Source organism: Asparagus officinalis, chromosome 2 (genome assembly GCF_001876935.1).
Source record: "Asparagus officinalis chromosome 2, Aspof.V1, whole genome shotgun sequence".
Lineage (NCBI taxonomy): Eukaryota > Viridiplantae > Streptophyta > Magnoliopsida > Asparagales > Asparagaceae > Asparagus > Asparagus officinalis.
In genome coordinates, this window is record NC_033795.1 from 6,137,055 (window position 1) to 6,162,551 (window position 25,497).

The 25,497-nt window shown below is 40.1% G+C and overlaps 1 pseudogene; it reads right to left on the minus strand.

Annotated features, from left to right (window-relative positions):
- LOC109830745 lies at window positions 2,339-23,688 on the minus strand (annotated as a pseudogene).

The window sequence follows — 25,497 nt, forward strand, 5'->3', positions numbered from 1 at the left end:
GCATCCAATCTGATGCATCCACATGGTTCACCTCCGGAGTAATCAGTAGAGAAAAGCACGAATCATCGGAATCATCGCCTTTCGCAATGTTCACCTCATTGGCCTTCGGGCCCTTTTTCTTGCCATTCTCTTTCTCCTTGAGCTTCGGGTAGTCTCTCTTCCAATGTCCCTGCTCCTTGCAGAATGCACATTGGTTCTTTGCTAATTGGTGGCGGCTTCTTGACTTTGACCTTCCTCTATTACCACCTTTCGGATATGGGCTTCTACCTCTCGTCGACAAGGCCTCGCCTGAAGTGCTAGCACGGGAAGTCTCGTTGTCCTTCCTCCTCAAATCGTAATTGGTCAAAGCGTTAGTCACTTCACTATAGCTGATAGAAGATCTCCCGTTCAATAAAGTGAGCACGAAGGTATCATACTCCTCATCCGGTAAGGAGCCCAACAAAATAATCGCCTTGTACTCATCCGATATCTTCTCATCAACATTCGCCAAGTCCGACAACAACTTAGTGTAGTTGTTCACATGAGCCACTAGCGAGGTGCCTCTGGACATCTGAAATCTGAAGAGTCTTCGCAGCAAGTGTAACCTGTTCTCAACACTCTTTGTGAGATACTTGTTGTTGAGAATTTCCCACATCTTCATTGCAGACGTCACCCCAACCACATCATATTTCAGCTCCTGTTCCAAACAGGACCTGATCACCCCACAAGCGTTCCTATTCATCTTCTCCCATACCGCCTCTTCATATTTTACGTCACTCATCCACAAACCAAAGTTGATTTTTCCGTCATACTTCACCACACTAATCTTAGTGTTCTGAAAACCAACTTGTATTGTACTCGCCATTGACTTGCTGCTTTCACCTTCTTCTCCCATTGCAAATTAACTCCAAATTGTAGAGAAAGAATAATTTTGATAAAAATTAGGAACCACCCAACTGAACCCTTGATCGGATTCCAAATAGATCTCCTATCCACACGAGGAAAGCGAAATCTCCAACGGCAACTCCTAATGCTATCTCCACCGAAGCCTAGAACTCCAAGAACCAAGCTTCACACAAGAATCTTCCTCCACCAAAAAACCCTAGATCTGAAATATGGGCTCTGATACCACTTGTTGCGCGCAGCGAAAATTTCGGCAGCAATTCAGCAGCACAACAAGAGTTAGGTCGCAATAAGAATTCTTGTTTCTCAAAGGGAACAAGAATCTGAAGCCTAATATCTCATCAAAGTGGGATATTAGCTCTTCCTCTCGTCAGCTCTAGGACTACGCGTCGAAGGAACCTAAAAGCTATTATACAAATCACACAAAACAGTACAACCAATTTTTACGTGGTTCGGCAAATTGCCTACATCCACGGGGCAAGGAGGGGGGAGATCTACTAATAGAGGGAGAGAATACAACTAGGGTTTACAATCACTCACAAACTAAACCCTCAAACAAACTCTCAGATCCCTCACAATATCTCTCTACAAAAGCATAAAAGCCTACACACAAAATCTCCTCTAGAATTCTGTGTTTTTCTTCTGCAGCCGACAATTTTCTCCTGCAGCGATTTTATCCTGCAGCCGCGAAAACACACCCAGCCACCGAAAAAATTCAAATCTCCTGCACAAAACCTAGGGAGAAATCGCAAGCTATATATATAGCTGCATGTCTTTTCGAGTGGGCCTTCGTGGGCTTTCATTCACGCGGCCAGCCTCCATTCACGCGGGCAGCTCGTGGTCCCCACCACTAAACCGCGTTCACAGTATCCTCCATTTTGAATGACACATGATGACCGAAATGAACCATGCTCTAATATCACTTGTTGGAAAAACACCTATTAAGTTACGAAAGTTAAAGTTGCCCGGTTTGTGTGATAAGATAGGCCAAGTATACAACTAGCGAAAATAGTAAATGAGGCCTATTGATTTTATACATGGAAACCCCACTAAAGATAAAAACCACGGGATCTAGTCCAGATCAAACTTCCATTATTTCAAATAACAGGATTGCAACAAGTCTTCTCTGGTAGTTCTAGAGGGAAGTCATTGAACAACAATAAATAATATAATTCACTCCGAAGAGTGGATAACATTAAACTAACTAACCAAACGGTGGATGACAGAAGACTTCAGAGGACTTGGATTGACGATCTGACCGTAGGATGTCAGAATTAGCATCTCAGAAATAATACTCTAAATTTTCATATTGATCGGATAATTTTTACCTTGTGGTCGAGGATAAAACTCTCTGATAGTTAAAATTTCTAGACTGCTCAAACTCTCTTGTTTCCTCTCTCTATAGTCTAACAATTATCATGGAGTAAGATGATATTTTACTTTGTGGTTCCAGAAAAAAATATAATTACCCAAGAAGAGGACTCACAAGTTTTCAATATCACATTGAATTAAAATTTATATATATCCATAGCATTTTAATTCTTAAGCTACTTCTAATCTGTGCCCTACTCTTTTGAGAACTTAAGGACTTACACTTCACTGTTATCTACATTAGGTAATAATATGAAAACACACGTTAACTTATTGGTGGTTTGTGCTTGAACCAATTTGCTCAAAATAGTGGACAAGTGGCTGCTTGACCAAAATAAAAAGAAATAAATAAAAAGAAAACAAAATAATTAGAGTTAGATCTCTGAATGCTAGCCCGCTTGTCCAATTTTAATTATAAGTTTTTGCACAAAAGAAAAGTTCAAGAATTCGATCCCAAACTTACATTAGTTATCAGAAGACTCCCCTACATTCACAAAGCTAGATAATTTATTAGATTAAAAAAAGTACCTGGTTGATTATTGCAAACATTCAAATACAAAATTGTACTTTGTTCGTTATAGAACTTCCAGATCTTAGGATTGAGAAACTAGTAAGTCAGCCACATGAACATGAAAAGGCTAAGCAAAAGATAAACTGGCCGGTTCCAAATTTCTCAGCCAAGCTTTGCACAGTGCTTGGAGACACAGCTGCAGACCCACCCAAATACCATCTCTGAATCATTTCAGCCACATTTGCATCCTCCACCTTTATCTTCACTTCATCTCTCCCTTCAATCACATACAATATCTGAAAATTTTCAACTCAAAATTACAACAAAAAATTAGAGTTATGTACAATAACAATCTGAACAGTAAACAAATATTAGCAAGCCTCACCTCTGCAGCCATGAGAATTTTCAGGGAAGTAAAATTAAGGTGATGATTGAACTCTTTTTCAAGTATGGGGTTTGGAAAAACTCAGCCATCTTCTCTAATTCTGCATCTTCGTCGTCTTCATATTTATCGGCAGATGCCAATCTACCTCTCTCCACAGTTTCAATTTGAACGCCGAATTGGGCTCCTTTTATTTCCCCGATCACCACAACTCTGACATATTTTTCTACAAGAGCTGCATGAAAAGAGTACTAGTTTGAATGGTTCAATATGAATCCATGAATACTAGTTAGTATTTTTACCAACAAGCACTAATTAAAATAATGCAATAGAATGGTTATGAATAGCTTGGTCAAGGTAGCATGCTGAGCTGATAATTACAAACATCAAGGAAACCATCATCGCCAATGAGCTTCCTTTTATTCTTACCCTTCCAATGCCCCAAATGCTCAACAAAACTTCCATCCAAAATAATTCCAACTGCACTCTGCTTAATTTGGAGGAAATGGATCTCAATATATATCTGTAACGCCTGCATAATTAAAGTAGTCAACCATATACATTCATCTGTCGGTTAAGTTGCAATTAGCTGTTCCTCATTTTTGTTTGAGTGAACATAAAAAAAAAGGAAATAATATGAAGCTAGCTTTGACCTAGAGCTTATAAGTTTAGACTTAGGATCATCAGATTGAGTTTAGCTGTAATCATTGTCTTTATGGATTCGTTCTCAGAGATATTAGACTTAATAAACATTGTCCTAATCACTCCCAATAGATAGAAAACCACAAAAATAAACTAAAGTCATTGTTTGTTGGGTTCTTGTATTTGCCAAAATACCAAAATTCAAAATTCAACCGGATTCTGCTTTGCTGAAAGACTTAGCCCACCCAAAATATATTACATGCTCTACCCAATCAAATATAACCAAATTGAACATACTATGTACTTAAAAAATGTTCTATTTCAAGACGGGAAACAATATGCTCGCTAAAAAATTACAAAACAACAACAACAACAATAATAATAATGGAATTTATACCACTTCCTATAAGAGGCAAAAGCTTCGTGGTAGTGATCTCAGAAGAAAAAGGAATATCATCCACCATCACCATTTCAGACCCCACTGCATATATTGAACAAAAAAAAAATACAGTATATCAGATAACTAGAAAAAAAGAGAACTGCAACAAGTATTTTTTAGGACTACTTGCTTGATAAAGAGAGCATTATGCCAGAGCCCAAAGAGTGTAACTCGAAATAGGAGACAGCTTGAGTAGTCTAAAGGTAGATGAGGACAATTTACAAGAAACCAAACATAGAGGAGATTGTTCAGTTTTGAATGCTAATTAATGTACTCTGTTAAATAATCTGAATTCAGACCCTTGGTATAACTAATAACAACAAAAGCTGTTGTAATCCTATGAACTCTATAGCTGTTAGAATTAATATAAAACTATAATCCTTGATCCTCATCATAACTTCGAAGTTTTTGTGTAATGGTTAGAGGAACTAAAGTTAAGATGGTATCAGAGCAACCACGAATTAAATACAGATTTTCTAAAAATTGGCATCGCTACGTGAGTCCATGTTTCGACCCATAAAAAAGGGCGCTCGACCTGCGGGGGCATGTTAGAATTAATATAAAACTATAATCCTTGATCCTCACCATAACTTTAGAGTTTTTGTGTAATGGTTAGAGGAACTAAATTTAAGAGTAGCATTGGTTACTTCGTCCTAAAAGAAAAAGTATGGTTCTCAATTTGAATTTCTTTATGGGCAAACTAATAATTTGAGTGATTGATGTTAGTCTAAGGTGTAGACCCAAAGTTCGAGACAAGAGCTGAAATCAAAAGGACAAGAAAACGAGCAGACAGATCCACGGTCGACCGGGTCGGTCGACCGCGAACGTGCACAGGAGCTGGGAGAGCCCCCCCCGCCAAAACCCTGTAGGAAAATCTGGTCTCGGGTTTTGATTGCGGTCGACCATGCCGGTCGACGGTCGACCGCCAAACTCTCTGGAATCTGATCGGTTGACCGGGCCGGTCGACCGCGACACAGTCAAATAGAATCCTGTTCTGTTTAGGAATCTGTTTCACCCAGGATTCTATATATACCCCCAAACGATTTTAGGGTTTGTACAACATAAAAAAAAGAGCTTTTTGACTGCAAAGAGAGAGAGAATCTCAGAGAGATTAATCCCTTATTTGAGAGCTTGTATTTTCTTCTTCAATTAATAAAGAGATTGTGTGGTGTGGCTCCCGAGGACGTAGGCACGTTGCCGAACCTCGTTAAATCTGTGTGTTCCTCTCCTTTACTGTTTTTTGCAAGTTAGATCTTTATTTGTGGTTTTATTCCTACTTTCCTACTTTCAACACAAGGTCCGGAAGGGCAAGGGTTCGATTGATTGTTTCGAATCCCTAACAATTGAGAGATCCCTGCATTGTATTCCTCACAATTTAGTAAAATTATTTTCCTCCTTTGCCTGTGTACCTAGGCTACAAGCTGAGCCACATATTTTATTTGCTATTCATATCAGTTTATTCCTGGGGATTTGTTATAACATAAATGGATATAATCATGAAATTTAAAATAACAAAAATGACAATAGTGGATATAATTATGAATTTAAAATAACAAAAATGACAAGCAATTCACATGGTTTAGCAACCGCCTATATTCATGTGGAAAAAATTCAACTCTACTTTATTTTCAGATATTACAAAGATATTGCCTGTTTTGAGTTTTTCAATATCACTGCAAGAAAACTCTCCTCTCGATATCAGAAAAGTTTCTCACAAGCCATAGGACTTTCCCCTTTAATTTTTTCTCTAGAACCCAATTCAAGTCTTTACAGTTTGCAGCTTTTCTTATGGTTCTAAAAACAAACCCTAGACTTGGAAGACCCATATTTATAAGGTTTTATTCTAAGTACATAAGAAACCAGAATTTTTACTAGAATAGGAAACAACCCTATGACACTTCTCATCCTCCTACAGCACCGGAATTTTGACTAGAATAGGAAAAATTTTGCAAACTAGAAAAGCACATAAGCATAATAAAGAATACAGTAGTAAAAAAACGTATATCCTAGACGGAATATTCTAGACGGAAAATTTTCCGTCTAGTTTGTATTAAACTAGACGGAAAATTTCCGTCTAGAATGTTCCGTCTAGAATAAAATATTCCAGACGGAAATTTCCGTCTAGGATAGTATCCTAGACGGTTCTATTTTTAAAATTTTTTTTTTAAATGGTCATGTATCCTAGACGAAAATTTTCGTCTAGGATACATCCTAGACGGAAATTTCCGTCTAGGATACAATGACCCATATAAAAAAATAAAAACATCAAATTTTCGTTCCAAAATCGAAATTCACCCCAAATTTCCACCCAAAATCGAAATAAGAAGCTCTCCCCCCGTAATTCTCTTTCTAACTCCTTCCCTCCCTCTCTCTCTCTCTCTCTCTCTCTCTCTCTCTCTCTCTCTCTCTCTCTCTCTCTCTCTCTCTGCGCCACTGGCAATCGATCCCCAACGATGCTAGCGATGGTGACGCCTCCGTTGTCGAATCATTCGAGCGCATCCTCAGCAACTCCCTCCGCAAGATTCCTCAGCAACTGAGGTGCTGCTTTTACCCTGGCCTGAACATGTAGAGTTTTAGTACATGACGACAGATTCTACTTCGTCTTCTTCGAGTTGATCGAGCTGCTAATTTTATTCTCTAGCTATATTAAGTTGTAATGGGAAACCGTTTAAGTGTTGTTTAAAAACTTGTTACTTAGCAGTAGCCGATTTTGGTGTGATGTATGTCAGTGTGACTGAAGGACTTGCTACTATATATGTTATCAATATTGTACGATATTCGTCTGGCATGCTTGTATCCTGTTTTAATTTGCTGAACATGAGTGTAAATTATAGTTTTTTAAGTAGATTTTGTGTTGGATATGAATATAATTTTTTTTGTTCAATATTGTGTACATGCACTCAAAATAGATTCTGCAAAAAAAAACTACTGTAGCATAGCATCCTAGACGGAAATTTTGTCTAGGATGCTCAAATTCCGTCTAGGATATTTGTTGTTTTTGAAAAAAAAATAAAAAATTTAAAAAACATCCTAGACGGAAATTCCGTCTAGGATGACTATCCTAGACGGAAATTTCCGTCTAGAATACTCATCCTAGACGAAAGTTTTTTCCGTCTAGGATGTAGTATTCTAGACGGAAATTCCGTCTAGAATAATCCGTCTAGGATGTATTCTAAAATGAAAAAGATACAAAATTCCTTAATCAAAAACAGGTCAAGAGCTAAACATCAGGCTTCATTAACTCGAGGGTTTTTATCCTGGACTTGAAAGCAGAGAGTTTCTCCCGGCGAGCGGCTCGAACTTGTTCCTCGATCTCCTTTCTGAGTTCTGCTTCAATAGGAAGAGTAGCAACAATGTCTTTACATGTATTCTAGACGGTTTTGAATTCCGTCTAGAATAATCCGTCTAGAATGTATTCTAGACGGAATTTCCATCTAGAATACTACATCCTAGACGAAAACATACTAGACGCGTATTCTAGACGGAATTCCGTCTAGGATACGCATTCTAGACGGAATTCTAGGTATCCTAGACGGAAATTTCCGTCTAGAATGCCTCATTATTTAGTAGTGATAGGAATAAAAAAGGAACTGTTGAATTGTTTCTCGTAGTATTTTCTTGTCTCTCACTCCCAACTTATAGCTAAAACCCATTATCAAATACATTGCATATATGACAAATACATTAGGCGAAACAATGAATCTAGAGTCTATAAAATTGGAAACCTCCTTATATTGAATAATCATGAAATCCTATTGGATATTTGTTCATGAACCCAAATCATTTAGATGTATATGTACATTGCATTACACATCCATTAATTAAATATTTAATTACATAGTATACTATCAAGCTTACTACAATTACAATTTACAAATTTACTGTTTAAAATTAAAAACTGCAATCCCTTTAGAAAGATATTAAATTTTGCAAATTGCTCAAATTGTAAGAGAAATGGTTAAGAGAAAGTTTAGAGAATTTTTTTGAGGATGGTGTTTGGGTCAAAAGTCGTTGTTTTCATTGTCATTGAATCTATTACAACTTCAGTCGTTACAATAAACTCAAATAAACGAGAAAAGGTCGATCTTTTTATAAGATCTCCTTTATACAATGAAACTAAAGATTACAACTCTTGTCAAACAGCACAACGGACGTTTATCACCCGCTGCTTGCGTGGGATCTTTGCCTGTGCCGAGGACGTTGATATCCGTGGACCGCCACGGATCAGATCCGGTTGACAGATTAAGTTGATCAAAGCTTTTACTTCATGAAGGAAGTAATCGCTGCAGCGATGATCCCGACCAAGCGAGATCACGGTTCTTCTCGAGATTTAAGACCAAGCTTAAATCCGGAGGAATAGGGGACGAGTCTCAAACCTCTCGAACTCCAATCTTTATGCATAGGAATTCGCCAAGATCTACTAACCCTTGTTGTAAATTCGTGGCTCCACTCTCCAATTCGGCAGCGTTTCGCCCTCTTGATGTCTGTCCCTTTGAAATGAGCCCCTAGGCCTGTATTTATAGTATTCGGTTGGGGGGTTTCGGATAAGAATGATAGATTTGGCTATATCTTCAGTTAATAATGGCCTAACCATGTTTGTGGATGATATCAAGTCAGTTGGGAACCCTTGGAACAGATAAATCCCGAGAAAACCGCTCAAAACCGTCGAAAACACGTCTGGAGGTCGAAACAGCGTGGGGGGGGCACAGGGCGGCACAATTCGACCCACGCTTGCACGGGTCAGACAGATCCGACCCGCCTGGCGATTCCAACCGGACCCGCGCCCATCCCGCGGGTCGTTGAGTCTAACCCGCGCGGGTGCGGTCGATTCGTCCGACCCGGCGGTGCAGGTCGGTTGAATTCGACCCACCGCGGGTGTGGGTCGATTCGTCGCCGCGCGCGGGCGCGGGAAGTTTGGTTTTTTTTGCTGAACCTGTTTGGTGTTTTTTTTTTTTTGACCTTTTTCGGGACTTGTATTTTCACCATTTTGCGTTTTGATCGTCTGTTAACCTTGACGAGCTGAGTGATCGTGACCGTGTTGACCGACACCGCGCGAGCCTGAATTGACAGCGCGCGGAGCTGATTGTTGGGCCGTGGCGTTGATTGACCGTTCGCGGAGCTGATTGACGCGTGCATATTGATTGGCGTCGCGCAGTCGTTGACGCGAGCGCGTGTTGATATGGCCGGGCGCTTGTTGACCGACGCGCGCGAGCTGATTGACGCGCACGAGTTGACTGTTGAGCGCGCAGGCCACTCGGTTCGCCGTTTCGCTTCTTGCGTTTGTCGGCATCAGATAATCCTCTTTGACTCGGATAATCCTCTTCGACTTGGATAATGACGTTCATCGCTTTCTCTTTGTCCCGAGCTGTATTCGGGGATCTATAGGTAATTTTTGACGCCTACAAATGGTAAAGCATGTTGGGATTGTGTCTTTGATTCTTTGTATAACTTCATGATAATTAGATAAGTTAAAGATCTATTATGATTAGGAGATTGGGTCTCATCATGATTAGGAGTTTGAATCCTATTCTAATTAGAAAGTTATGCTAGAGATATGGTTTTGATTTTCTTATATATATTCTTCAATTGTTGGAGGAAAAATAAAGAAGAAGAGAGTAGAGAGAAGATGCAGTAGAGAGAGCCAATATTCATGTAATCTAGGGTTAGTAGAGGGCGTCGTAGCCTGAATTAAGAATATTATGCAAGAGGCGAGGGTTTCGTGATCTTTATCCATGCAAAAGATTACAAGGAGTGTGCTTTGGAGAGAATATGAGAGTTGATTATGTATGTGAGGTTGAGAGATTGAGAGATGATAGTTGATTGGTTCTTCTTGTAGTTCTCCCTGATACATGGTGAATTTCTCGTATTGTTGTCCTGTGGACGTAGTCGAAGTTGGTCGACCGAACCACGCAAATCCCGGTGTTTTTTTCTTGATTGTAGTCATTTTATATCTTGTTGATTGTGGGTTGGCTTCGGAGTTGTGCATATTGTAGTAGGTGGGGAGAGTGAAATTTCCCAACAAAGATATCAAAAGAAACTGATGCTATTTGAAATTCTTACTCAATCTTTACTTGATTTTCCCTTTCAATCATAAATGATATCTGACAATTTTCAACTCAAAATAAGAACAAATATTGCAATTATATAGGTTCAGATGTGAACCCAAACTTAATTAATCAAGAGCATTTTGGTCAGAAACGGACTAAACTTAAGGAGGTTCTGTAAAAGTTACCTCTAAAATTATTAAAAAGGACATATAATGGGTTTTTCTATCAGGGGCATTTTATTCATTTGGACGCATGTGCAGAAATAGATTGAATGTTATTAGTTAGGGAGGTATCAAGACAAAAATTATGGGGGTTAAGTGGCATTTTTAAAGTTTAGACAACTATTTCAAAAATGATTAACAAGCCTTATCTCTGCAGCATGAGATTTTTCAGGGAAATAGAAGGTGATCACTAGTGAACCCTTTTCAAGTATGGGGCTTGAAAAAACTCAACAATCTGTTGTGCGCGGCGGAAGCTTTCTAGGGCAACACGAACAATAACTTGAACTAAACCACAAACAATATGCAAACCACAATCACAGCAAGAACAAAGAATTTACGTGGTTCGGCAAGTTGCCTACGTCCACGGGGCAAGGAGGGGGGGAGATTTTACTACTAGAAATCAAGGGAATACAAATAGGGTTACAAATCTCTCAGACCAAACCCTAAAACAAAGCACTTGATCTCTCAAAGCTCTCCCACAATTGGATGCAATGATTCTCTCTCTTTGGCTGCTCAAATTCGTCCAACCTCTCCCTAAACAAACAGGTTTAGATATATATAGAACTTACAAAACGAATCGGGTCGAAAACCTGAAAGCCCAGCCCAAAACAGCGTCGGTCGACCGGACCGGTCGACCGCGATCAATTCCGGTCGACCGGCCCGGTCGACCGACCAGCTCCCAGTGACCGGACCGGTCGACCGCCGCCTGGTTTTCCTGATTCTTCTGAGTTTCTGTAATTTCTTCAATTCTCCACCTCGGCGAATGTTTCCACCAACAAAACCTGACGACACTAAATCATCCAATAGTTCCTCAACAAGTCCAGGAACAATACTCGAGCTGAAACGCGATCTCCCCCCATCTGAATATACTGATCAAACCGACTGCATCTGAAAGACTGACGTCGATGTGCTTCGTGCGCGCATGATAAACCTGGTTCTTCGCCAAATAGATAGCCGACATACTATCACAATATATCCGAATAGTCTCCTGTGCAATCCCCAAGTCCTCCAATAATCCACGCAACCATAAAGCCTCCTTAATAGCTTCAGTAACTGCCATATACTCTGCCTCTGTAGTAGAGAGAGCCACTGTGGACTGAAGCGTGCAACGCCAACATACAGGTGCACCTGCCAATGTAAAAGCATAACCTGACGTAGACCGGCGTTTGTCAAGATCTCCAGCATAATCTGAATCCACATAACCAATACAAGCCTGCCCGTCCTTCTCATCCTTCTGAAACACTAAACCAACATCCACGGTGCCTCGAACATACCGTAGAATCCACTTCACGGCCTCCCAGTGACCCTTCCCGGGGTCATGCATGTATCTCGATACCATGCTCACGGCCTGTGACAAATCTGGCCTCGTACACACCATCGCATACATCAAGCTACCTACTGCACTAGCATATGGGACCTTCGACATATAATCTCTGTCCTCAACTGAAACAGGTGACATCAACGCTGAAAGCTTGAAGTGGGGAGCCAATGGTGTGCTAACTGCTTTTGCATTGCCATCAAAGCTGAATTTCTTCAACATCTTCTGCAAGTAGCTCTTCTGTGTAAGCTTCAATTTCCCCTTCACCCTGTCTCGCTCGATCTCCATACCCAATATCTTCTTTGCCTCTCCAAGATCCTTCATCTCAAACTCGGATGATAACTCCTCTTTCAGCTTTCGAATAGCCGAAGAATTCCTGGAAGCAATAAGCATATCATCAACATATAAAAGCAAATATATGAGCTCACCATCCTGTAGCTTGTGCATATAAACACATGGGTCATATGGGCTCCTTGTGTACCCTCGGCCAATCATAAAGCCGTCGAATCTCTTATACCACTGTCTTGGTGACTGCTTCAAACCATAAAGAGACTTCTTCAGCTTACAAACCAAATTTTCCTTTCCTGCAGCTTTGAAACCCTGTGGTTGTGTCATGTAGATCTCCTCATCTAAATCACCGTGTAGAAAGGCTGTCTTCACATCCATCTGGACCAAATCCAAATCCAACTGTGCCACCAACGCCAATAAAATCCGAATCGACGAATGCTTCACAACGGGTGAAAATACCTCGTTGTAATCAATGCCCTCAAGCTGTGCATATCCCTTGGCAACTAATCTGGCTTTGAACCGAATGTCCCCAATAGAAGATCCCTCCTTCTTCGCATATACCCACTTGCAACCAATAGCTTTCTTACCCTTAGGTAGATGTGCAAGTGTCCAAGTGTCGTTCTTCTGAAGAGACCGCATCTCCTCCTCCATAGCTTCCCTCCACCTGATCGAATCGGGGCTAGACTCTGCCTCCCTGAATGTGGCTGGAACCATATCATCAACGACCTCCACTGATAATGCATATGCGACCATGACATCATTATACCTAGCTGGCCGACGAATCTCTCTCCTCGGTCTATCTGCTGCAATGGTCCTCTGAACATGACCCTGTTCCTGAGTCCCATGATCTACTGTATCCTGTATCTGCCCATCTGTCATCTCATCTCCTCCCAGTGTCACCTCTGTAGGAGCCTCAATGGATACAGTGTTCTCTGGAGTGGGTGGAGTCACATCATCCTCCACCTGCTGCGATATCTCTCCTGTCTGGTCTCCCTCCACCTGCTGAGGGGTTCGAGGCCTCATCATGTACGCCTCGTCAAATGTGACATCTCTGCTAATAACTATCTTCTTGTCCTGTGGATCCCATAACTTGAAGCCTTTGACTCCATCTCTAAATCCCACAAAGACTGCTTTCCTCGCTCTCGGATTTAATTTACCATCACTGACATGATAATAAGCTGGACACCCGAATATCCGAAGCGACTCATAGTCACTAGCCTCCGAACCAAACCAACGCTCCAAAGGAGTCTTCCCGTCTATCGCAGTGCACGGCAACCTGTTCACAAGATGGCTCGCATAAACCAACGCCTCGGCCCAAAAAGATCTAGGCAATCCACTCTGCGTCATCATACACCGCACCTTCTCCAGCAAGGTACGGTTCAATCTCTCAGCCACCCCGTTCTGTTGCGGTGTCTCTCGAACTGTGAAGTGTCTTCTAATGCCGTGATCCCGGCAAAACTGCAGAAACGGATCACTCTTGTACTCTCCACCGTTATCTGAACGTAGAGTCTTCACCTTTCTACCTGTCTGCAGCTCCACTTTCTTTTTCCACTCCACAAAAATATCCAGGACCTGATGTTTATGCTTCATCGGGTATACCCAATTCCTCCTGGAATAATCATCAATGAAAGTGACAAAATAGTTGGCCCCACCAAGAGATGTGTTCTTGGAAGGACCCCAAACGTCCGTGTGAATATAATCCAATGTACCTTGGGTGTTATGAACAGCGGTGCCGAACTTCACTCTAGTCTTCTTCCCAAGTACACAATGCTCACACAATTCCATCTTGCAGGTCTTAGCACCTTTCAATAGCCCCTGTTTAGCCAATGACTGTAGGGACTTATCTCCTGTGTGTCCAAGTCTCATGTGCCATAAGGTGGTAGTGTCCTCCTCTGTAGTGATAGAAGCTGCCAGACCCCCTGTAACTGTCTTGCCCTTCAAGTAGTATAGGTAGTTTTCCCTGACACCTCGCATCACCACCATAGAACCCTTCGTGACCTTCACTGTAGCATCCTCTAAGATCACTCGATATCCTGCTGCCTCCAAAGTCCCAAGAGAAATGATGTTCTTCGTCAACTGCGGCACGAACCTCACTTCCTTCAATTCCCTCACTACACCATCATGCATCCTGATCCGGACTGAACCAATACCACCAATAGGGCATACGTGATCATTACCCATAAGCACGACATCCCCTCTTTCCAGCTCCTCAAAGCTAGAAAACCACTCCCTCTTAGGGCAGATGTGATATGTAGCTCCCGAATCCATCATCCACTCCGTGGAATCCGCATAGCAAACCGACGGTAAAGCAGGGCATGAATAGCCTGAAGAATCTGAATCTGAATGCTCACCAATAGCTTTTGCAACATTCACTTCTGAAGCTTGTGCAGCTTTCCCCTTATTCTTTCCGGCTTTTTCTTTCCACTTTGGGCAGTCAATCTTCCAATGTCCTTCTTCTTTACAATACCGACATTGATTTCTACCAACACTCTTATAGGCACTCCTATTCTTTGACTTTGAGCGGTTGAACTGACGACGGTTTGGATCTCGGCCTCGAACTGCTAACGCATCTCCCGATGCCTTCTCGGAGGGTTCACCATCACTCTTCCTCAACTCATAGTTCACCAAAGCTGAGGTCACCTCCTTGTAGCTAACTGTAGTTCTTCCATTGATCATAGTGAGAACGAACGTACCATAATCATCTTCGGGCAACGAACACAAAAGTAGCATCGCCTTGTCTTCATCCTCAACCATGATATCAACATTGGCCATATCTGAAAGTAGCTTAGTGAAATTGTTGACATGCTCCCTGATGGAAACCCCTCTCTTCATCTTGAACTGGTAAAATCTCTTCTTCAAGTGAAGCCGATTCTCAATGCTCTTCGTAAGATATTTCTCATTGAGTGTTTCCCACATCTTCTTCGCCGATCTGAAATAGCTTACGTTGAAATTGTTGACATGCTCCCTGATGGAAACCCCTCTCTTCATCTTGAAACTGGTAAATCTCTTCTTCAAGTGACAGCCGATTCTCAATGCTCTCGTAAGATATTTTCTCATTGAGTGTTTCGCACATCTTCTTCGCCGACGTCTCGTTCATAACATCATAAATAAGATCCGGCGTCAAGCATGACCTAATAACCACACAAGCTCTATTGTTCATCTTTCTCCAAACCTTATCCTCCAACTCAGCCAGGTTTCTCTTTAACTCAAGAGTCTCCTCCAAATTCTGTGCATCCAAAGCATCCATCACCTGACACCTCCACATCCAAAATTGATCTTGCCATCGAACTTCGGAACATCAATCTTCGTGTTATTGATGCTCAGACTCTGTATCGCCTTTGTTAGAGACGAACCTGACGTGCTGCATCTCCCATGTTGTCGATCTAGGCTCTGATACCAATTTTGTGCGCGAGCGGAAGCTTTCTAGGGCAACACGAACAATAACTTAACTAAACCACAAACAATATGCAAACCACAATCACAGCAAGAACAAAGAATTTACGTGTTCGGCAAGTTGCCTACGTCCACGGGGCAAGGAGGGGGGGGGGGATTTTACTACTAGAAATCAAGGGAATACAAATAGGGTTACAAATCTCTCAGACCAACCCTAAAACAAAGCACTTGATCTCTCAAAGCTCTCCCACAATTGGATGCAATGATTCTCTCTCTTTGGCTGCTCAAATTCGTCCAACCTCTCCCTAAACAAACAGGTTTAGGTATATATAGAACTTACAAAACGAATCGGGTCGAAAACCTGAAGCCCAGCCCAAAACAGCGTCGGTCGACCGGACCGGTCGACCCGCGATCAATTCCGGTCGACCGGCCCGGTCGACCGACCAGCTCCCAGTAGAAAATCCAAAATCCAGAGAACCCCTCGCGTCGGACCGCCACCGTCGACGACCACCTTTGTATGCCGATCCGGTCGACCGGACCGGTCGACCGCCGCCTGGTTTTCCTGATTCTTCTGAGTTTCTGTAATTTCTTCACAATCTTCTCTAGTTCTGCCTCTTCTTTGTCTTCATACTTAACGGTAAATACCAATCTATCTCTCAGACCGTTTCAATTTGAACGCCGAACTGAGCTACTTTATTTCCTTGATCACCACAATTCTGAAATATTTTTCTACAGAAGCTGCATGAAAACAACAATATTTAGAATGGTTCAATGTGAATCCATGAATACATGATTTGGACTTCAAATATTGGATTATTCGCTCTTTCATTTCTTCCAACTCTAGAAAATTTGAGAAGTATCTAGTAACATATTTGTTGAACTCAAATAGCTAATGTTTCATCTGGTTTTCCACTTTTTGGTATATTTGCACAATGGGCCAAGAAAAAAAATACTAAAATGATGCTAGAGCAAGAAAAAAATACCAAAGTGGTAAAAAAAAGGTTAAGAAAAATATCAATCTGGTAATTAGCCACTTTTAAGGTGTACCTAAATTTTCATGTGAAAGAATATAGTTTTTTTCAGATATAACATGGTTTGTTTAGGCCATGTCAATGCAGTAAAGGACCATAGTAAATTTTTTGGTAAATCTCATAAGGTCCCCTTAAGTTTTACTGATTCTCACGTAACCCTCTGAACTTCTAAAATATCATGAAACCTCCCTCAAGTTTTGGATTCTCAAACCTGCATAATATTTCCCACCCATTTGAAAGTTGAAGGGAGCTTCCTAAGAACCCCATGGTATTGAGACATTTTGAAAGTTAACGGAGTTTATCTGAGAAATGCCCAAACTTAAGGGATGTTCTCTGAAATCTACCCTAATTTTTTTATAAACAATAAAAAATAGAAGATAGTATATAACAGATTAACGCCAGAAACTATGGAGATCGAAAGCAACTTCCAACCTTAAACTCGGAAGGAAAAAAAAAGTTATTTTGAACATCGAAATGGCACCAAATTTAGTTCTTCTCTTGTAAAGCATAGTTATTACACAAAACTAATTTTGTTTGCCTCAACTCTTGGTTGTTAGACTGCGGATGGAGCAAAAATACAAGTACTCGTTCGAGGGTCCTCCCAGTAATTTGTCGAAGACCTCAGCCCAGACCTTCTGGATTTCTTCTCGCGTAATCATCCCGTTGACGTAGGGAATTCCCTCGAAATTCATTCCAAATCTTGACATAGTCCTGGTCATGCCCTTCGGCCGCCACATCTAATTTGCAATTTACACCGCATCAATATACTTATCAAATATTGGAATATGAGAAATGAAACTGTATACTTTGAGATTCGTGAAAAACGGGCAAGTCACCTATCATCCCTAAAAAAATTTGTTAGCACTTGGATTATCTCCTCTGCTGTCCAAACGAAGTTTTCTCTCGGTTATTAAAATCATGCAACAGATATTAACGTATGAGGGATCTCTGCCACACATTCATGTTACACGACATCAAGTTGATGAATATAGATAGCAGAAATTTGTTTCTCTTAAATTTAGTTCCCCTAACCATTACACCAAAACTCTGAAGATATGGTGAGGGTCGAGAATTATAGTTTTATATTAATTCTAACATGCCCCCCGCAGGTCGAGCGCCTTTTTTATGGGTCGAAACCTGGACTCATGTAGCGGTGTCAATTTTTAGAAATCCGCATTTAATTCGTGGCCGGTGGGATTTGAACCGGGGTTGCTCTGATACCATCTTAAATTTTGTTCCTCTAATCATTACACAAAAACTCCGAAGTTATGGTAAATATAGAGGATTATAGTTTTATATTAATTCTAACAGTTTCGACATCAGAGGGTCTGAGTGCTATTAAGGAATTTTGATATAATAAGTGTCTAACGCTGTATATAGGGTAAACTGTCTATCTGCAATTAATCATAAAACACTGCTTGGGTTTGCGATGTGCATGAAGAAGTTATACCTTGTGATCTTGTAGCAGTTCAGGCTGAGGATTTGTCCCTAAGATTGTAGGAGTGTCTTCATATTTAAAAACTACTGTCAAAACTGAAGGGATGATTTAAAAAAAACAAATAACTGTAGTACATTAAAATATGCAATTGGAAATGAGTGTTGAGAGGATGGGAATTACTCTAGTAAGGGGGAAAAAATATGATGGGCAAAACTTTCTATAAGGGCAAGAAACTTGCACTCATTAAATTTAACTTCAATTTTATGATCGATCTGAGAATACAAATAAATTACTGATTTCATTTTGTGTTACCTTATCCATTAGTCCTGGTTTTATGGGATTGGATTCTGAGCTTCAAAAGGACGATGAGACACTTCTTATCCTCCTACAGCACCAGATGAAACATTTTGCAAACTAAAAAAAGCACATAAACATGATAAAGAAAAGGAATCCAGAAGGAACTGTTGAATTGTTTCTCGCAGTATTTTCTTGTCTCTCACTCTCAAGTTATATAGCTAAAACCCTTTGTCAAATACGTTGCATATATAGATGACAAATACCTTGGGCAAAACAATGAATCCAGAGTCTATAAAAGTGGAAACCTCCTTATACTGAATAATCATGAAATCCTATTAGATATTTGTTCATGAACCCAAATCATTTACGTGTACATGTATATTGCATTATATATCCATTAATTAAATATTTAATTGCACAGTATATATATATACTATCAAGCTTACTAGATAGAATTGCAATTTACAAAATTACTATTTTAAATTAAAATATGCAATCCTTTAGAAAGATATTAAATTTTGCAAATGGCTCAAATTGTAAGAGAAATAATTAAGAGAATGTTTAGAGAAAATTTTTGAGGATGGTAAAGCAAAGGTATCGAAAGAAACTGATGCTATTTGAAATTCTTACTCAATCTTTACTTGATTTACCCTTTCAATCATAAATGATATCGGTGACATCCCCACTTTAGTTCCACATGGACTAGTATAAAGAAATATTAGTGGATTAAATAGAGAAGCCCAATGCCCAAAAACAACTAGTGCTAACATTTTGGCGGTGGATTTAGCCAACCCACGAGTTCCTCTCCGTGGCCCACGGCTCGCACGTGCCAACGGGCTCGTAGCCCTGGGGCGTGACAAATGGTATCAGAGCAGTTGACAGCCGGAAGTGTGGAGCTAAGTGCTATATGGGTCTAAGTGTTACACCGTGTGGATACAGTGGGAGCCACCTCTAAAGACCATATGAGCCACCTCTAGAGTCCACATCACCTGATAGTGATACTGGGATGTGTCAATTATCATGTCGTGACGACGAGGACGTCATCTTTGTGAGGTGGGGTGATTGTGACACCCCCACTTTAGTCTCACATGGACTAATGTAAAGAAATGCTAGTGGCTTAAATAGAGAAGCTCAAGGCCCAAGAACAACTAGTACTAGCATTTTGACTGTGGATTTAGCCAACCTACGAGTTGGCTCTCCGTGAACCCACGGCTTGCAGCCGCCAACGGGCCCGTGGGCCCGAGGCGTGACAATATCTCACAATTTTCAACTCAAAATATGAGCAAATATTGCAGTTATATATGTTCAGATGTGAACCCACACTTAATTAATCAAGAGCATTTTGGTCAAAAATGGACTAAACTTAAGGAGGTTCTGTAAAAGTTACCTCTAAAATTATTAAAAAGGACATAGGATGGGTTTTTCTGTCAGGGGTATTTTACTCATTTGGACGCATGTGCTGAAATAGATTGAATGTTATTAGTTAGGGAGGTATCTAGACAAAAATTAAGGGGGTTATGTGACATTTTTAAAGTTTACACAACTATTTCAAAAATGATTAACAAGTCTTATCTCTGCAGCAAGAGATTTTTTAGGAAAATAGAAGGTGATCACTAGTGAACCCTTTTTCAAGTATGGGGTTTGAAAAAACTTGTAGGTTATCTAAAAATCACTGCAAATAGCTAATCCTCATCAAACACCGATGATGGAAGTTACAATCTGACGACTTCCAGATGGCTATAATTTGAAGACTTTTATGTAGATCGATGAAGGTTACAATCTGACGAGCTTCATAACAATCGATGAAAGCTCTAGTTCAACAGCCTTTACAATCAACATCGGGAGTTACCATCTGACGACTCTCATATTTTTAAGGAGCCAAGATGAAGATTACAAGATGACGCTCTTTGCAACACTCTAGCAAAAGTGACTACAAATTGACGGTCTCTTCAAATCAAGACGCAGAGCTCACATTTGCGTCTCAGACTCAAAACGCAGAGGTCATCCCTACGTTACACCATCAAAATACAGAGGTCATCCTTGTGTTACAACATCAAAACGCAGAGGTCATGCCCACGTTTCAGAGTCAAAACGCAGAGGTCATCCCCAGCGCTCCAATTAAAAACGCAGAGTTCGTGGACTCAAAACGCGGAGTTCATCTCTGCGTCCCAACTCTACGTTTCAGATTTACAACGTAGCGCGACCTGTGTGTTCAGCCATCAAAATAGGCCCAACTCTGCATTTCAAGTCTAAAATGCAGAGTTCGGGCCCTGAACACTATTTTTCAGCGTTTGACTCGTTCAAAGCACGAACTGAACGGTTTCAAAATCGTTTTCCCCATGATTTGGGGAGCTATTTAAGTGGGCGGTTACACCCCATTCAGCCCCACTTAGGAGCGAATTAAGGGGGTAGTTATACCCTTTAATCCCCTATAAATAGCGGGAAACTCAATTGAGTTCGGGCTCTCGGATTGATCCTCTTTTCAGTAGCAAAGAAGAGATCTTTTAGCAGATCATCTTTAAGGGAGAGCGACATTTATCTTAGGAGAGCTCAGAGCATTCTTCGGCAACAGGAGCTTTCATCAAACTTGGCTTACAAACAAATTTTCGGTTAAATCAATCAACTCTTCCATAGAGTTATAACCCGCTCAGAGTTCCCTAACTCATTAAGAGTTTCAAACTTGCTTTGCAAGTTCTCCACAGCGTCAAATCGTGAGGAGAAGATATCGTTCCAGTGAATCGAAACGTCGGATCGTCAACAGAGAGCAAACTCGACGTAAGCATTCGAGGGAGGTACTTCATCGCCACCATGAAGAACCCAGAATTAAACAAAGGGGAGGATCTCTGTCGATTCTCTTCTGTTTTGTAATCGGGAATCTAAATTGTAATCGAGATTAAGAGAATAAAACATTTAATTCTTTCATTGTCTTTTTTTTACAAATTTTCCAACAAACAAAACTCAACAATCTTCTCTAGTTCTGCCTCTTCCTTGTCTTCATATTTATCAGCAGATACCAATCTATCTCTCAGACTATTTCAATTTGAATGCCGAACTAAGCTCCTTTATTTCCTTGATCACCACAATTCTGAAATATTTTTCTACAGAAGCTACATGAAAACAGCAATATTTAGAATGGTTCAACGTGAATCCATGAATACATGATTTGGACTTCATAGATTGGATTATATATTCGCTCTTTCATTTCGTTCAACTCTAGAAAATTTGAGAAATATCTAGTAACATATTTGTTGAACTCAAACTGTATAACTTCTTTCGTTTATAATTATATTGATACTAGAAAACAAAAGGTTTTGAACCTTTTAGGTAAATTTATTATTCTCACTAGACACAAGAGCATTAAAGAAATTATCATCACCCATGAGCTCCCTTTTGTTCTTGCACTTCCAATTTCCTAAATGATCATCATCTTAAGATCCCTCTGACTATTAGATCAAAACTTTGAAGTTATACTAAGGGTTGAGAATTATGTTTTTATATTCTAACATGCCTCCACAGATTGAGCACACTTTTAATGGACCGAAACCTGGACCCACACAACATCAATTTTTAGAAAATCCGTTTTAAATTCATTGTCATTAGGATTTAAACAAGGGTTGCTCTGATACTAACTTAAATTCCCTCTAATCATTACATCAAAACTCTAAAGTTATGATGAGAGTTCAGAATTATATTTTATATTTTATCCCGACACAACTTAATTTTAGCCAAATAAATTCCTATTGCATTGTACTTAATCTGAAGGAATGGATCTCAATATTTGTTATGCCTACACATAGTTAAATTAGTGAACCATATGGAAGCATCTGAGGGTAAAAGAGGGGAAAAACAAACAAAAGGAAAACAATTTTTCTATTCATCTCAAACCATGTTTTATTTTGGAAAAAAATTATATCCTTGTGTGGAGAATTTTTAGATCTCGTAAAAACTCAAAAAAAAAACACTAAACGTAGCAAATAAAATCATACAAGATTTAACGTGGAAAACTCTCAACAGAGAAAAACCACGGGATCAAAATCAATACACTATCACCTCCAAATTATAATCTTTTGCACGGACAAAGACTGTCAAACACACACTCTCTCTCTCTTTCTCTCTACACTTCTTCTTCTTTTTCTTCTTAGTTTTTCCTCTAATAATAGAAGGACATATATAGGGAAACCAAAATCATATCTCTAACCTAACTTCCTAATTAGAATAAGATTCAAACTCCTAATCATGATGGAACCCAAACTCCTAATCATGATAGATCTCTAATCCTATCTAATTCTCATGAAGTTCTACAAAGAATTAAAAACACTATACTAACTTGGAGTTTGAGTTGATACTCTCATGAAGTTCTACAAAGAATTAAAAACACTATACTAACTTGGAGTTTGAGTTGATACCCAACATATGCTCCCTCGACGAAAAATCTCCAAGTGTCTCAACGGATTCAGAAAAACTCACTCTCTTCATCTTGTTCTTCATCTCTCCCTTGCGGAAAAGTGTCTGAGAAGAGTAATCTACACTATTAACGGATCGCCCATCTAAATAGCAAATATGGTTGCTATTCTTCCTCTCTCGCAAAATCAAATCACTATCTCTATACACATTGCATCATTCTCCTTCACCCACATACTTGTACCCCACGTGATGCCATCTCACCCAACGAAATTAAATTAGCACCACATGACGGCACATATCTCACATGATGAAGAATTCCGACCTTTCCAGTGTGAAGCTTGAGGCGAACACTTCCAACACCTTCAACCTTCATCTTCTTGTTATTTCTAACAATCACGTCGTCAAATTTTTTATCTGTCTTCAATGTGTTAAAATAATTTTCATTGTTGCAAACGTGCATAGAGGCTGCAGAATCTAACACCCAAGTGTTACTCGCATCAGTACATGTACTCTGCATTAATAAAACCACATCTTCATCACACACAACCACCAAGGAGTCCGCCTTCTTCCCATTTTCTTAAAGCTTCATCTGTCTAATACTCTTCAAATCATCACGCATCTGGGAACATCTGAACTGAATGTGATCCTTCTCTTCACAATAATAACAATTCTTTTCGCTGTCGTCTCAGGCCTGAGATTTTGACCTTCCTCGATAACTGTCACATCTTCTCATACTCCTCCCTCGATTAGAACCTTCAAAAGCTAGTGCACTCTCACCACCATTAGATGCGCTCTCCTTTCCCATCATTCTTTCATTTTCACGTAGGAGTGCTGTCACATCATCGAACTTCAAAGTCTGCTTCCCTAAAATTATCGTCTTAACTAACGGCTTGTACGACTTCGGCAAGGAAGACAATAAGAATAGCGCATGCTCCTCTTCTTTAATCTCCTCATCAACATTTATAAGTTGGCAAACTAGCTGATTGGCATTGACGTGGTCTTGAATTGTAGTACCTTCTTCCATCTTCAACGAATAAAGATCTATTTTCAAATACAATCAGTTGGTCATCGACTTTGACGCATAAATCTCATCGAGCCTTTTTCACAACCCTCTTGGTGTGGTCTCTTGCATAACATTATACTTGATCTCGGGGGCGAGTGTCAAACGAATTGTGCTAACCGTCCTCTTTTGCATAGAATTTCATTCAACATCCTTCAATCACTCAAGTTTCTTATCCTCTAAAACTTGATCAACACCCTGCTACACAAGAATATCTTGAACCGTGTACTGTCATACTGTAAAATTTATCTTGCCATTGAATAGCGAAATATCAAACTTCGACACGAAGAAGTCATCATCCTCTAACCACAATTAAAATTCAAATCAGTCACTGTATGTTTGCGTCAAAAGTTGACTTTGTCATGGAATTCATTATATCTTCGGTCGATTACAATAAATTCAAAAAAGGAATAGCCTTTTTATAAGACTCCTTTTACACAACAAAAGGAAAAATTACAACTCTTGAGAAACAAACGCAGGATCGTTGTTTGGATCGCTGCTTGCGTGGGATCTTTGCCTGTGCCGGGAGCGCTTTGACTCGTGGACCACCAAATCACAGATTCTAATTGAATCGTGAGGGGTTTAATGATTCTTCCTTCGTTTATCGAAGTAAGAATTTGAAACGATATCTTATCAAAGTAAGATAGTCGTTCTTCTTGAAATCAAGTCAAAGCTCAATTTCAAGGGATTGCCGGAAGCTCAAGAACTCTGCTCTATCTGCTCTGAAGTGCTCAAAATGATCAGCCCCCTTCAAAAATGGCCTTCGGGGGGTATTTATAACCTCCAGGAACAGTTGGCGGAAAACAAGCTCGTGAGACAGCATTTGCTGTCTCGGCTGCCGAGACAGTGTTTGCTGTCTCGGCGGGCGAGACAGTGTTTGCTGTCTCGGCCCGCGAGACAGTAAATGTTGTCTCGGAAACAGTAACCGTCAGGCAGTTTTCGTTTTAACTGGGCGAGACAGTAAAAGTCTGTCTCGCCCGCGAGATAGTAAAGACTGTCTCGCACGGCGAGACAGTCAAGTCTGTCTCGCGTGCGAGACAGTAAAGACTGTCTCGCGTGCGAGACAGTCTATACTTGTGTTCTTTTTGACATTTTGGATGACTTCCTTTTGAGCTGTGTTTGGATATCTCTCAGCATTTTTTGACACCTACAGATACCCCCTCCAAAGTATTCCAGACTCAATCTTTTATAGAGGAGTTCTGGGATGCTTTGGATAAGATCCTTTCAATGCTTGGTTGGGTAGATCGTATAGAAGAACCTGTAGATGGCTTCAACACTTGATCTCTTTGTCTCTCAGTCTATTTAGTGCTTTGTAGAATAGCTAAGGTCCTTTCGGCATGGCGTTCATCGCTTGACCGTTGTCGAGATCTTGAATTAAAGCTGAAATTTGTACTTGTGAATTCAGCTTTTGTCATCAAATTGATACTGCATTGTTAATCACTGTATCAGTCTTCATAGGAACACAGTTTATACTCATTTATTTTGAGTTCTCAGGAAATAGTTTAACCTCGTATACCCATTGGGAGGTAGCCAGGTTATTCTTAAGAATATTTTGAGTGATATTCTCCAGAAACTTCCTGTTGATGGTAGGGAAACAGTTTAGACTCGTGTACTTATTGGAGTATTCTGGTCTCTTTTTTTGTTGGTAGAGATGAACCCGATGATAAAGAGGAAGAATTTTATATTCTATCTCCTGGTCTCTTGTTTGTTGGTAGAGATGAACCCGATGATGGAGAGGAAGAATTTTATATTCTATCTCCTGGTCTCTTGTTT